Source organism: Heterocephalus glaber, unplaced genomic scaffold, assembly GCF_053883595.1.
Source record: "Heterocephalus glaber isolate CG9 unplaced genomic scaffold, H.glaber_assembly_v1.0 deba00001481, whole genome shotgun sequence".
Classification (NCBI taxonomy): Eukaryota; Metazoa; Chordata; class Mammalia; order Rodentia; family Bathyergidae; genus Heterocephalus; species Heterocephalus glaber.
The window spans coordinates 54354433-54367265 of NW_028258317.1; the positions used below are offsets into that span (position 1 = coordinate 54354433).

The 12833-nt window shown below is 36.2% G+C and overlaps 1 pseudogene; it reads left to right on the forward strand.

Annotated features, from left to right (window-relative positions):
• The first annotated feature begins 8475 nt into the window (after nt 1–8475).
• Nucleotides 8476–11838, forward strand: LOC101714101 (importin-7 pseudogene; annotated as a pseudogene).
• The last annotated feature ends 995 nt before the right edge of the window (nt 11839–12833 follow it).

Here is a 12833-nt window from a genome sequence, read left to right on the forward strand (position 1 = left end):
AATGGGGCACAGCAGTGTCCAAAGCATTCTAACTCCTAAGCAAATAGAACAAAGTAATTCAACCACAAAACTGGGAATCAAAGTTCTTGAATTTAATACTGATAGCATATTTTACTCTTTCCTACTTCAGTTTATTAACCATCGCCATCCAATGTCATTTTCAGTGTTTGGAAATCCTTCAATTAAGGTGATCTCTTCCATTATTTTCCCTTTTAGGAAATGCTAACAGGGCTTAGTCATCTATGTTGCTGGAGGGAAGCAAAAATTGGAAACTAAAATGGAAAATGCTTCAAATATTATTATGTAACTGTTTAAGCCAGGCTTAGTTTTTTATGTTTCATCCGAATTAAAAGCAGTTTCTTTTTTTGAGCATATGGTCTAAGGGAGAGTGATAACTTCAAACAAGCAGTATTCATTGAAATCCATATAGCAGTGTAATACTATGCCTGTGTGGCAAAGTAAAACCAGGCAGATGAGATTTAGCACCTGTCCTTGGAAATATATAATTCATACATTTGAGCTAAATATATTAAGCATCTACTATAAAAAAACACATTCATGATCCCTTCCTTCACACAGCACAAAGAATGGTGGACATAATCAGATATAATGCACTGGATATGTGTTGTGCTAGAGGAAGCCCTGCATAGTGCAGGAGCACAAACAGGTACTCAATGAGAACTTGGACAATCAGGAAAAGCATTCTGGAGGAGGCTGAAGCTTGAACAATGAATAGACATTTCAAGATAAAACAGAGCATTGTTCCTGGTTTTAGAGAATATTGAGGGTAGGTACTTGGTTGTGGTCTATTATAGTTTATTCATCAATTCCACAAATATTTACCAAAAGCAAATGATGGTTCAGATATATAGTAAAAGGAATTCTCTTCTTAATTTTGTTACAGTATAACAATGGCAGTAACATCAAAGATAGTGCTGTATAAAAAGTTATGCATCATAAATTTATTAATATTTTCATTCATTCAACAAACATTGAACTGAATAACTAAAAAGATAGCTGGCATTTATCAAAATACTACTTGAGTTGGGGACATGAAAGAAAACCAAAATCAGGCAAAGCCTGTGCCCATAATTCAAGTTAATTTCATTGGTTAAGTAATTGTTCATTTGTACTTCACTCTTTCGTAGTATGAAAAAGGTGCTAATTTGCAAAAAAACATATGGTTATGGAGTTTCGTCAAAAATCTATGATTCCATTTATTCCACTCATTTATGAATACTAACTTTACAAGATAATACTGACAAAGTCTTGTGTAGTATAAAATATACAGTGTTAAAATACAGAGAGACAGAAACATATGTGGAGATAGAGGTAGTGATACACTAGAAAATGGTTAAAAACATAGTCACAAAAAATCCCAGACATCCTACTTTGATTATGGAACATGGAATCATTTCTGTAGTATAAGTACTCCCAATTTCAAGCCACCAATGTTTTGACAGCTGACTTGCAAAATTTCTGAAAATTTACAGTCAATTTTCAGGAACTAATATGATCCAGGTTCAGCACACCATGGAGTAGAATTATGAGAGGTAAGCTCCTCTAAGTTTCTTGCAATTTCCTGGATACATTCAAATTAATCTTTTACCTTAGGCTCTAATTTTTAAAAAGACAATTTGTTGTCATCTCTAGGTAGCTATTAAAAGAAGAGTAGAGGAATGTATTGCTAAGACGCAAGTAGAAGGGAAATGCCATAATAAGAAATATTTAAGAGAATGCACAAAAGAGAGAAAAATGTACAATGATAGGACAAATTAAAAAATAAGATTGTAGATTCAACCAAAACATATTAGTAACTGCATTAAGTATAAAGGATTATATATCTCAATTAAATCTCAAAGTCATCGGGCTGGATATAATACAAACCCTAACTATGTCACTATGTACAACAAATAAATGTTAAAGAGTATAGAATGAATACAAGTAAATGATGAAAAAAGAGACCACACAAATAATAAAAGCTCACATAACTATACCAATATTACACAAAGTAAATTTTAAAACAAGAAAAATAAAGAGGGAAGCTTCATAATAACAGGCCACTCTGCAAGAAAGATATAAATATGTTTTATTGATACTCAAAAACAACAAAAAATAGACAAAACTAATAGGAACAAAAGACACATCCACAATTACAGTTGGAGATTTTATACTAATTTCTCAGTAACTGATAAAGTAAGAAGATAAAAGTCACTAAGCTTATAGAAGATTTAAACAGCATTACTAACCAACTTGACTTAAATGAAATGGACCAATTCAATGAAAGACATAGTCTGCCAAAACTTACACAAGAAGAAATAGACAATCTGAATATGCCTGCATCTATTTAAGACACTTACTTAGTCAATGATTAATAACCTTCCTAAACAAAAAATACCAGAGAGTTCTGGGAAGATGGTGGAGCAGTAAGCAGCAGTTAATCAGCCTCTCTAAAATTCAGAATCCAGACACCGGAAAATAACAACTTGGGGAAGAAAAGGAGGTAGATGGATCCCTGGGACCCAGGAAGGATCTGAACAGAAAATTGGAGCCTATAGAGAAATTGAAGAGATAGGCCACATGCAGAGAAAAGAAGAGGCAGTCTGCAGTTTCTCCCTGGCTGCTGGATTGTGGCACAAGAAAGGAAGATTGGTTCTACAGAGACACAGTGAAACCAGAAGACTCCATAGGCCTTCAGGGATAAAACATGAGTGGAACAGAGCAATGGATGCTGTGCACTACAACAGCTGGTGAGTGACTCCAGTCCAAGTGACTGCTGTGTCTCCTGTAGAGTGCTTGGTTGGACTTCATTATAGGGAGGGGACAACTAAACCCCCAGGACTCAGAGTATTCATGGGTTGGATTTTTCTCAGGGTTCGTAGTATTAAACTCCCACAGTGACTGGGTGAGGGACAACCACAGGAGACCTCCATGCTCAAGGAGCCATGGTCAGGCTGGCAAGAGACACCCAGTGTTACAAACTAAACCACTCAGTCCCCACCTCCATGACCAGAGGCCAAGTTCAGCCTGAATTTCCATGGATGTGAAAGTCCCACAACCAGCATTGCACCCTAATTTTACTACCGACTTGCTAGTGATTATCCAGCACAGATCTGGACTCTGACTGCCTCTTTTGTCTACAAGTGAGAGCACAGGGACTCCTTGAACTGGATACTGCCTCAAAACTGTAGAGTCCTGAAGATAACCAAAGGCCTGAAATCACAGAGAAATTCTCTCTTTTTTTTTTTTCCTCTTTGCTTTTGGGTGTTGTTGCTGTTTGTTTGCTTGTTTTATTTATTGTTTGTTTCTTTTTTTTATGAGTGTGAACATTGTTTTTAGGGGTTTTTTGTTTTGTTTTGACCTTGCTTTTGTTTTTTTCTTCTTTCCTTCCCTTCTGTCATCTTCACCAGTTCCCTGAGGCTTGGGTTATCGTTCTTTATCCTTCAGACTTGCAACTAATCTATTTTTCTTCATTTAATTCTCTATTTTTTCTGTTCTTTCTTTCAAATTTTCTCCCTTTACTTACCTCTAATTTTTATTTTCTATGTAACTTCTTCCTTTTTTCTCCCTCTTTTTCTGTTATCTTCTGTATGTTGCAAGTTTATGTCCTACCTTTACCCGATTCTATAGACATTCTTCTACTCCCAAAATAAGATCCTTTGTACCACTTCTCATATCATAGAATTTAAGGTGTATAGTATAAACATAAAGCTTTGTTAATCTTCTGATAGTTCACTCTGTAAAATTACTATTGAATTATTTTCTACCTTTAGCAGAGATATAGCGAAACAAATGCAGTCCTACAAGGGAAATTTATAACACAAATAACCTGATGATGCACCTCAAGGTCACAGAAAAACCCAGAGCTAATGTAAGGAAGGAAATTATAAAGATCAGAGCAGAAATTTATGAAATTGAGCCTTAAAAATGCAAAGAATTAATGAATCAAAGAGTTGCTTCTCTGAAAGATTAACAAAATAGACAAACCCTTAGCTTTCTTACCAAAATAAGAAAAGAAAAGACCCAAATCCAGGTAATCAGAAATGAAAAAAGTGAAATCACAATGTATTCTGCTAAAATCCAGAAGATTATCAGTAACAGTGCCAGGGATTTAGCTCAGTGGTTCCACCGCCTGCCTCACAAGCTAAGGACCCGAGTTCAATCCCCAGTACCAAAAAAAAAAAGATTATCGGTAACTACTTTGAGAACTTGTACTCTAATAAAATGGAAAATTTAGAGGAAATGGATAAATTCCTAGATACATATGAACTACCAAAGCTGAACCAACATAAAAATCCTGAATAAGCCAATTGCAGTCAGTCAAACTGAAGAAGTAAAAAAAAATTTTTTTGTACCGGGGATTGAATTCAGGTCCTTGCACTTATGAGGCAGGCAGCGGAACCACTGAGCCAAATCCCCGCCCCAGCTGTGTTATTTTTGACAAAGGGACAAAATTCCTTCACTGGAGGAAAGATGGCCTCTTTAACAAATGATGCTGGGAAAACTGCCTGTCCACATGCTGGAGATTTAACATAGATCCATATCTCTCACTGAGCAGTAAATTAAAATCAAATGGATCAAAGATATAAACATTAGAACAGAAACACTTAATTTACTAGAAGACAAAATATGTAAAACTCTTGATATATGTGTAGGCAAAGACTTTCTGAACAAATCCTTGATTACACAAGAAATAATACTGATTTCACAATATCAATGGGGAAAGGAAAGAAAGGAAAAGAAAAAAATATGAGAAAAGGAAAAACATGGAAACAAAGTCTTTGTAAATAGGGAAGGGTGGAGGAGGTAAAGGGAGGGCAGGGGAATGGGGAAAAAATAAGAACCAAGATACATCATGTAAAGGTACACGATCCCAATGATGAATGTAACTGTATAGTACACCTAAAATGTACTAATAAATTGGAAAAAAAAATAAAGAATACTGATGATAAAAAAATGGGATCATATCAAATTTAAAAGCATCTACACAACACAGGAAACCACTAACAGAGTGAAGAGACAACCTACAGAATGGGAAAAAATTTTTGCCAGCGACTCTCAGATAAAGGACTAATATCCAGAATATATAAAGAACTAAAAACAATTAGACTCCCCCCAAATTTAAAGACCCAATTAAAAATGGGCATCTGAAATGAATAGACACTTCTCAGATGAAGAAAAATAAATGGCCAATAAATACGTGAAAAAATGCTCAACATCACTGGCCATTCAAGAACTGCAAACTAGGGCCAGGGATTTAGCTCAGTGGTTCCGCCACCTGCCTTGCAAGTGCAAGGACCCGAGTTCGATCCCTGGTACCAAAAAAAAAAAAAACACTGAGATTCCATCTCACTCTGACAAGAATGGCTACCACCAAGAAATCAACCAGTGACAAATGATGGCGAAGCTGTGGGGAGAAAGGAACCCTTCTCCATTGTTAGTGGGCTGTAAATTGATACAACCACCATGGAAATCAGTATGGAGATTCCTTAAAAATATAAAAGTAGAAATTCTATTTAACCTAGTTATTCCCCTTCTAGGTATCCTCCCAAAAGAGTTAAAGATATCATAACACAGTGATGTGTGCATACTCATTTGTATAGCAATTCATAGCTAAATCTTGGAAACACCTCATATGCCTATCAACAATTGAATGGATAAAAATGTATTTATACACAATGGAGTACTACTCTGCCATAAAAAGGATAAACTTAAGTCAATTGTAGGAAAATATATGCACTTTAAGACTATAATGTTAAGGGAAGTAACTCAGACACAATTACACAATCTTAAATATCACATGGTTTCTCTCATATGAAAAAAACTCAATAAAAATATATGATGAAATAAAAGACATATAATTTTTAAAAAGATATTGTAATCCAGTGCAGACAATGCATCTAAAATTGTACCTTGACTTACTATAATTGTGTTACATTTTTTATATGTTCTTTGGCCTATTACTCTGGTTTTCAATCTGTATATATGATAATTAACTCTATAAGTTCTTATAAATAAATGAATCTAATGTGGGAAACATAAAAGGGAGGGGATAAAAGGGAATGGAAATGTGTAATGTACATATACCAATGAATGTACATGTACCAACAAAAGAAATCATTATGTACTGCAAATATGTACTAATAAAAGTGAAAAAACTTAAAAATAAAATAAAAAAAAAGAAAACCACCAGATCTAGATGGGTTTACTGGTGAATTGTACCTTACACTTACAGACTAAATTATACCAATTCTCTACAATCTCTTTGAGAAGACAGAAGCAGAGAATATATTTCCTAACATTCTATGGAGCCATCCATTAATGAAATGTCAAAATCAAAGACAATGCAAGAAAGTAAAACTGCAGGCTAATACCTGTCATAAACACAGATGCAAAAATCCTCAATAAAATATTGGCAAATAAAATCCAATATTGTATTAAAAAATACATTATCGTGACCAAGTAGATTTTATACCAGATATGCAAGTCTGATTCAGCATTGATGAATCAATCTATTTAATACATAATATCAACTAGCTAAAGAAGAAAAACTGCATGATCATATCAATAGATATAGAAAAGATCACTTGACAAAATTACCTAATCATGATTAAATCTCTCAGCAACTAGGAATGGGACAACTCCCTCAACTTGAAGAACATCTACAAAATTTTAGCAGCTAATGTCATACTTGGTGATGGGAAACTTGAAACATTCCAACTAAGACAGGGCCAAGGCAAGGATGGTCTTTCTCATTACTTCAGTATTGCACTGGGTCTTAGATAATGCAGTAAGAAAAGGAAATAAAGAGTATGCTGATTAGGAAGGCTGAAATAAAACTGCCTTTGTTCAGAGACAGCATGATTGTCTACGTACAAAATGTAAAATGAATCACAAAAAAATTCCTGGAACTAATAAGTCGCTGTAACAAGGTTGTAGAATAAAAGGTCAATATATTATCAATTGCTTTCCTGTATATCAGCAATTCACAAGTGGAATTTAAAATTTAAAAACACATTACTATTTACATTAGCATCCACAAAAAAAAACATTCTTAGATACTTTAGTAGTTATGTAAACCCAATATATTATATACAAGCTCTATGAGGTATAATTGAAAAATAGTGAATGTTTGAACTTTCTTAATTATTACAATAGAAGAGACATTTCCATTAATCTCTCTCTTGAAACATATTTATCACATCATTCTTGCCACTTTCTGAAGCAGTTTTGCAAGTCCTCTTTCATGAGAGTCTTCCATTGCACTGTTGTAGCTTTCTCAGTGCCCTGAATCTATTCAAAATGTTTAACTTTCACAGTCATTTCAACTTTGGGCAATACCCAGAGTCTCAAGGCACCAGGTTGGGTGAATACAGTGGATAAGGACACATCATAATGCTTTTATGAGCCTGCCTTTTTGTTGGATGGCACTGGCAGCCGCAGTCACCATATTTTTAAGTCTTGTAAAGACATGATAGAAGACTTCCAGAACTGCTTAAGAAAGTGGCAAGAATGATGAGATAAATGTGTAGAAAATGAGAGGAGTATTTTGAGAGGGATTAATGGTAATGTGTCTATTACTGTGATAAATTTTCTTAAATTTAAAATTAACCATATATGTTGACCACAGTACACACGTGAAATACTACAAAAGCCTAGGAAAAAACAAAAGTAGAACTAAACAAATGGTATGCTATTTTATGTTCACAAATGAGAAGACTCAATATTATCAAAGTATTGGTTCTTTTCAACTTGATTTATAGATTTAAGACAACTTCAATAAAAGTCTCAGCAATTTGGTTTATGGATGCTGACAAACTAATTCTAACGTTTATATGGACACCAAAAGGTCCAGAGTAGCCAAGAAATACATGAGTGTCAGATGAGTGACATTACCTGACTTTGAGGCTTTCTAAAAAGCTGCAGTAATGCAGACAGTGGAGAACCAGCAAAAGAATAGATAAGCAGATCAACAGAGCTGAATCGGGAGATCAGAAATCAATCCACAAACATATAGTCAAATGATCTTTGACGGAAGAATAAAGACAATATGATGGAACAACAAATGGTGCGTGAGCTAGAAAGTCACGTTCAAAACAAACAAAAACAATCTGAACACAAATCTCACACCCTTCACCAAAATGAACTCAAACGGGATTATAGAGTAAAACACAAAACTATAAACCTTTTAGAGCTAACATAGGAGAAAATCTAGATAACTCTGTGTATGGCCATGATTTTTGTTTTGTTTTGTTTTGTTTAGAAATAACACCAAAGGTGAACAGTAACAAACTAGATTTCATTAAACTTTAAAACTTCTGCTAAGTAACAATGTCAAGAGAGTGAGAAAACAAGCAAGAGATTGAGACAGAATACTTCTGAAAGACACATTTGATAAGGACTCATCTAAAATATATAAAGAACACTCAAAACTCAACACTAAGAAAAAAATGAACCCAATTGAAAAACGGCAAAATGGCCCAAGCAGATACCTCACTAAAGAGGGGAAGTAAAGCTTTTTTCGCGCCCGTTGCCGCGGCGGAGTGCGGCGGGTCCAAGTGCGCAGTGTGTGGCGCTATTCCTGGCCCAGTAGCACCGGAGCCCGGGGTTTGACCCAGTCGGCGCCGCCATGGACCCCCAACACCATTACTGAGGCCCTGCGAGGCACCATGGACCCAGCCCTACGCGAGGCCGCGGAGCGCCAACTCAATGAAATGTTACCTATTTGAGAAATACGATAACACAGTATTGGCCTGATCGGGAAACAGCACCAGGGAATATATCTCCTTATACTATACCAGAGGAAGACTGACATTGCATCCGAGAAAATATTGTAGAAGCCATTATCCACTCTCCTGAGCTTATAAGGGTACAGCTGATTACGTGTATTCATCACATCATCAAGTATGATTATCCAAGCTGCTGGTCTGCCATTGTGAACAAGATTGGCTTTTTTCTCCAGTCTGATAGCAGAGCTTGCTGGCTAGGAATTCTATGTCTTTACCAGCTTGTGAAAAATTATGAGTATAGGAAACCAGAAGAGCGGAGTCCTTTGGTAGTGGCAATGCAACATTTTCTGCCAGTTCTAAAGGATCATTTTATCCAGCTTCTTTTGGATCAGTCTGATCAGTCTGTTCTCATCCAGAAACAAATACTCAAGATCTTCTATGCTCTTGTTCAGTATACATTACCACTGGAGCTGATAAATCAACAGAACCTGACAGAATGGGTAGAGATTTTGAAGACTGTTGTGAATAGGGATGTTCCTAATGAAACACTTCAAGTTGAAGAAGATGATAGACCTGAATTACCATGGTGGAAGTGTAAGAAGTGGGCTTTACATATTTTAGCCAGGCTTTTTGGGAGATATTGAACCCCTGGCAATGTTTCCAAGGAGTATAATGAATTTGCTGAAGTATTTCTGAAGGCATTTGCTGTTGGTGTCCAGCAAGTTTTACTGAAGGTGTTATATCAGTATAAGGAGAAGCAATATATGTCTCCTCGAGTTTTACAGCAAACATTAAATTACATTTATCAAGGAGTTTATCATCCCCTTACTTGGAAGAATCTGAAGCCTCACATACAAGGCATTATCCAAGATGTTATTTTTCCATTGATGTGCTATACAGATGCTGATGAGGAACTTTGGCAAGAAGACCCTTATGAATATATACTCATGAAGTTTGATGTCTTTGAAGATTTCATTTCTCCAACCACTGCTGCCCAGACACTTTTGTTTACAGCCTGTAGTAAGAGGAAAGAGGTATTGCAGAAGACTATGGGATTTTGTTACCAGATTCTTAAAGAACCAAATGCTGATCCTCGAAAAAAAGATGGAGCCTTGCATATGATTGGCTCTTTAGCTGAAATACTTCTGAAGAAAAAGATCTACAAAGATCAGTTGGAATACATGTTGCAGAATCGTGTGTTTCCTCTCTTCAGCAGTGAACTAGGCTACATGAGAGCAAGGGCTTGCTGGGTACTTCATTATTTTTGTGACGTGAAGTTCAAAAGTGATCAGAACCAACAAACAGCACTAGAACTGACAAGAAGATGTCTGATTGATGATAGAGAAGTGCCTGGAAGCTGCCATTGCACTCCAGGTGTTGATCAGCAATCAAGAAAAAGCTAAAGAATATATCACACCATTTATCAGACCTGTAATGCAGGCTCTTCTTCATATTATAAGAGAAACAGAAAATGATGATCTTACCAATGTAATTCAGAAAATGATCTGTGAATATAGTGAAGAGGTTACTCCTATTGCAGTAGAAATGACACAACATTTGACGATGACATTTAACCAAGTAATTCAGACTGGGCCAGATGAAGAAGGAAGTGATGACAAAGCGGTTACAGCCATGGGAATTCTTAATACAACTGACACACTTCTTAGCATGGTTGAAGATTATAAAGAGATAACCCAGCAGCATGAAGGAATCTGCTTACAAGTCATTGGCACTGTCTTACAACAGCATGTCTTAGAATTCTATAAGGAGATCTTTTCATTGGCACGTAGTTTGACCTGTCAACAAGTGTCTGCACAGATGTGGCAGCTACTGCCCCTGTATTTGAGGTCTTTCAGCAAGATGGCTTTGATTACTTTACAAATATCATGCCTCTTCTGCATAATTATGCAACAGTTGATACAGACACACTTCTATCCGATACCAAGTATCTTGAAATGATATACAGTATGTGCAAAAAAGTTCTTACAGGAGTTGCCGGGGAAGATGCAGAGTGTCATGCTGCAAAATTGTTAGAGGTCATCATTCTACAGTGCAAAGGGTGTGGCATCGACCAGTGCATTCCCTTATTTATGGAAGCAGCTTTAGGAAGACTGACAAGAGAGGTTAAGACAAGTGAACTTCAAACGATGTGCCTGCAAGATGCAATTACAGCTTTGTATTATAATCCACACCTGCTACTGAATACCTTAGGAAATCTTCACTTCCCTAATAATGTTGAACCAGTTACAATTCATTTTATTACACAGTGGCTTAATGATGTTGACTGTTTCTCGGGGCTTCATGACAGGAAAATGTGTGTCCTGGGTCTCTGTGCTCTTATTGATATGGAACAAATACCACAAGTTTTAAATCAGGTTTCTGGACAAATTTTGCCAGCTTTTATTTTTTCGTTTAATGGATTAAAAAGAGCGTATGGCTGCCATGCAGAACCTGAGAATGACAGTGACAATGACAATGAAGCTGAGGATGACAATGAGACTGAGGAACTGGGGAGCGATGAAGATGATATTAATGCAGATGGGCAAGCATATTTGGAGATTTTGGCTAAACAAGCAGGTGAAGATGTAGATGGTGAAGCTTGGGGGGAAGATGATGCTGAGGAAGCTGCTCTGGCAGGCTATTCCACAATCATTGATGATGAAGACAACCCTGCTGATGAGTATCAGATATTTAAAGCTATCTTTCAGACTATTCAAAATAATAATCCTGTGTGGCATCAGGCTCTGACTCATGGTCTTAATGAAGAACAAAGAAAACAGTTACAGGACACAGCAACTCTGGCTGATCAGAGAAGAGAAGCTCATGAATCCAAAATGATTGAGAAGCATGGAGGATACAAATTCAGCGCTCCAGTTGTGCCAAGTTCTTTTAATTTTGGAGGCTCGACACCAGGGATTAATTGAGTTATCATTTTCTTTCCTGCTGTGTGGTTGTAGTGAAGAGCTTGTGTTCCTCCTTGTAGTGCTTCCAGAACTAGTTTGTGTTATCTACTCTAAACTAATTGATCAATAGATGGACAAAAAAAAAGAAGAAGAAGAAGAAAACCCAGGAGTTGGGACCTGATCATGCAACCTGGCACTGGATGAGAAACCAGAGGGATGGGGCGGGGGATAACTAGTGAGTATTTTCTTTATTTTTTGAAGAAAGTAAGATCCTGACTGAAGCTTCAAGTGACACTGTGGAAATCTGAAACAAGAGGGGATGTCATGAAGGCAGCTTTTCTTTTCCTGAGGAAAAAAATAGGCATGGGCTACAGGACTATTTCAAATGTCTCATTTACAGTATAGAAAAGCTCAAAAGTAGATGTAATTTTTACACCTATGAGTATCTGTCCAATTTGTCTCCTCACCATTGGATATCCTTTATATGTAAATAAGATAAGGTAATTCTGATAGCCTTATTCAGTCTTCATCATTTTCATTCATCAAAGATTATTCCTATGTAGATTATTGGACATTTATTGTAGCACTACATAACTGATTTAAAAATCTGTAAATGAATTAGCACTTTCATATTGTAAAAAGCCTGCTAGCCTATGTATAAAAGCAAAAATGTTTGCTGTTTATAAAAGGGATATAATGGGGTGGGGGGCAGGGGTAATTTCAAGTCATTAATTTAAAAATGAACTAGCAATTTTGTACCTAGTGACTTTGTGGTGCACTCACCTCTGATAGCGACTTGAATTCGGTATGTAAAAAGGGGTTAGTGATATTTCATTGCTGCTATAAATGGCAACTCCCTCTGTCTTGATTTTTTTCCTAAAGCTCTCAGTATACAAGTGGATATTTGGATACAAGACCTTACTGTAACAAATAAGAAAGGTAGTATCTAAAACATGTAAATTGGATATAAAGTTCTGCTCTTAAAAGAGTTGATCTTAGACTATGGCTAAACATCTATATATGCAATCTATTAAAAAGAACTTAATTCAGCTATTATGTCTTGATTTGGTTACAACTTTGTTCCTAATTATAATTTCCCCCTTCATTGGCCTGTTTTTATCCTGAGCCTAGAAAGAATGCACAGTGCACACTTAAAATCTGCTATTTTAACACTGGCCCACGCTCCTTTCCCTGTCGCCTC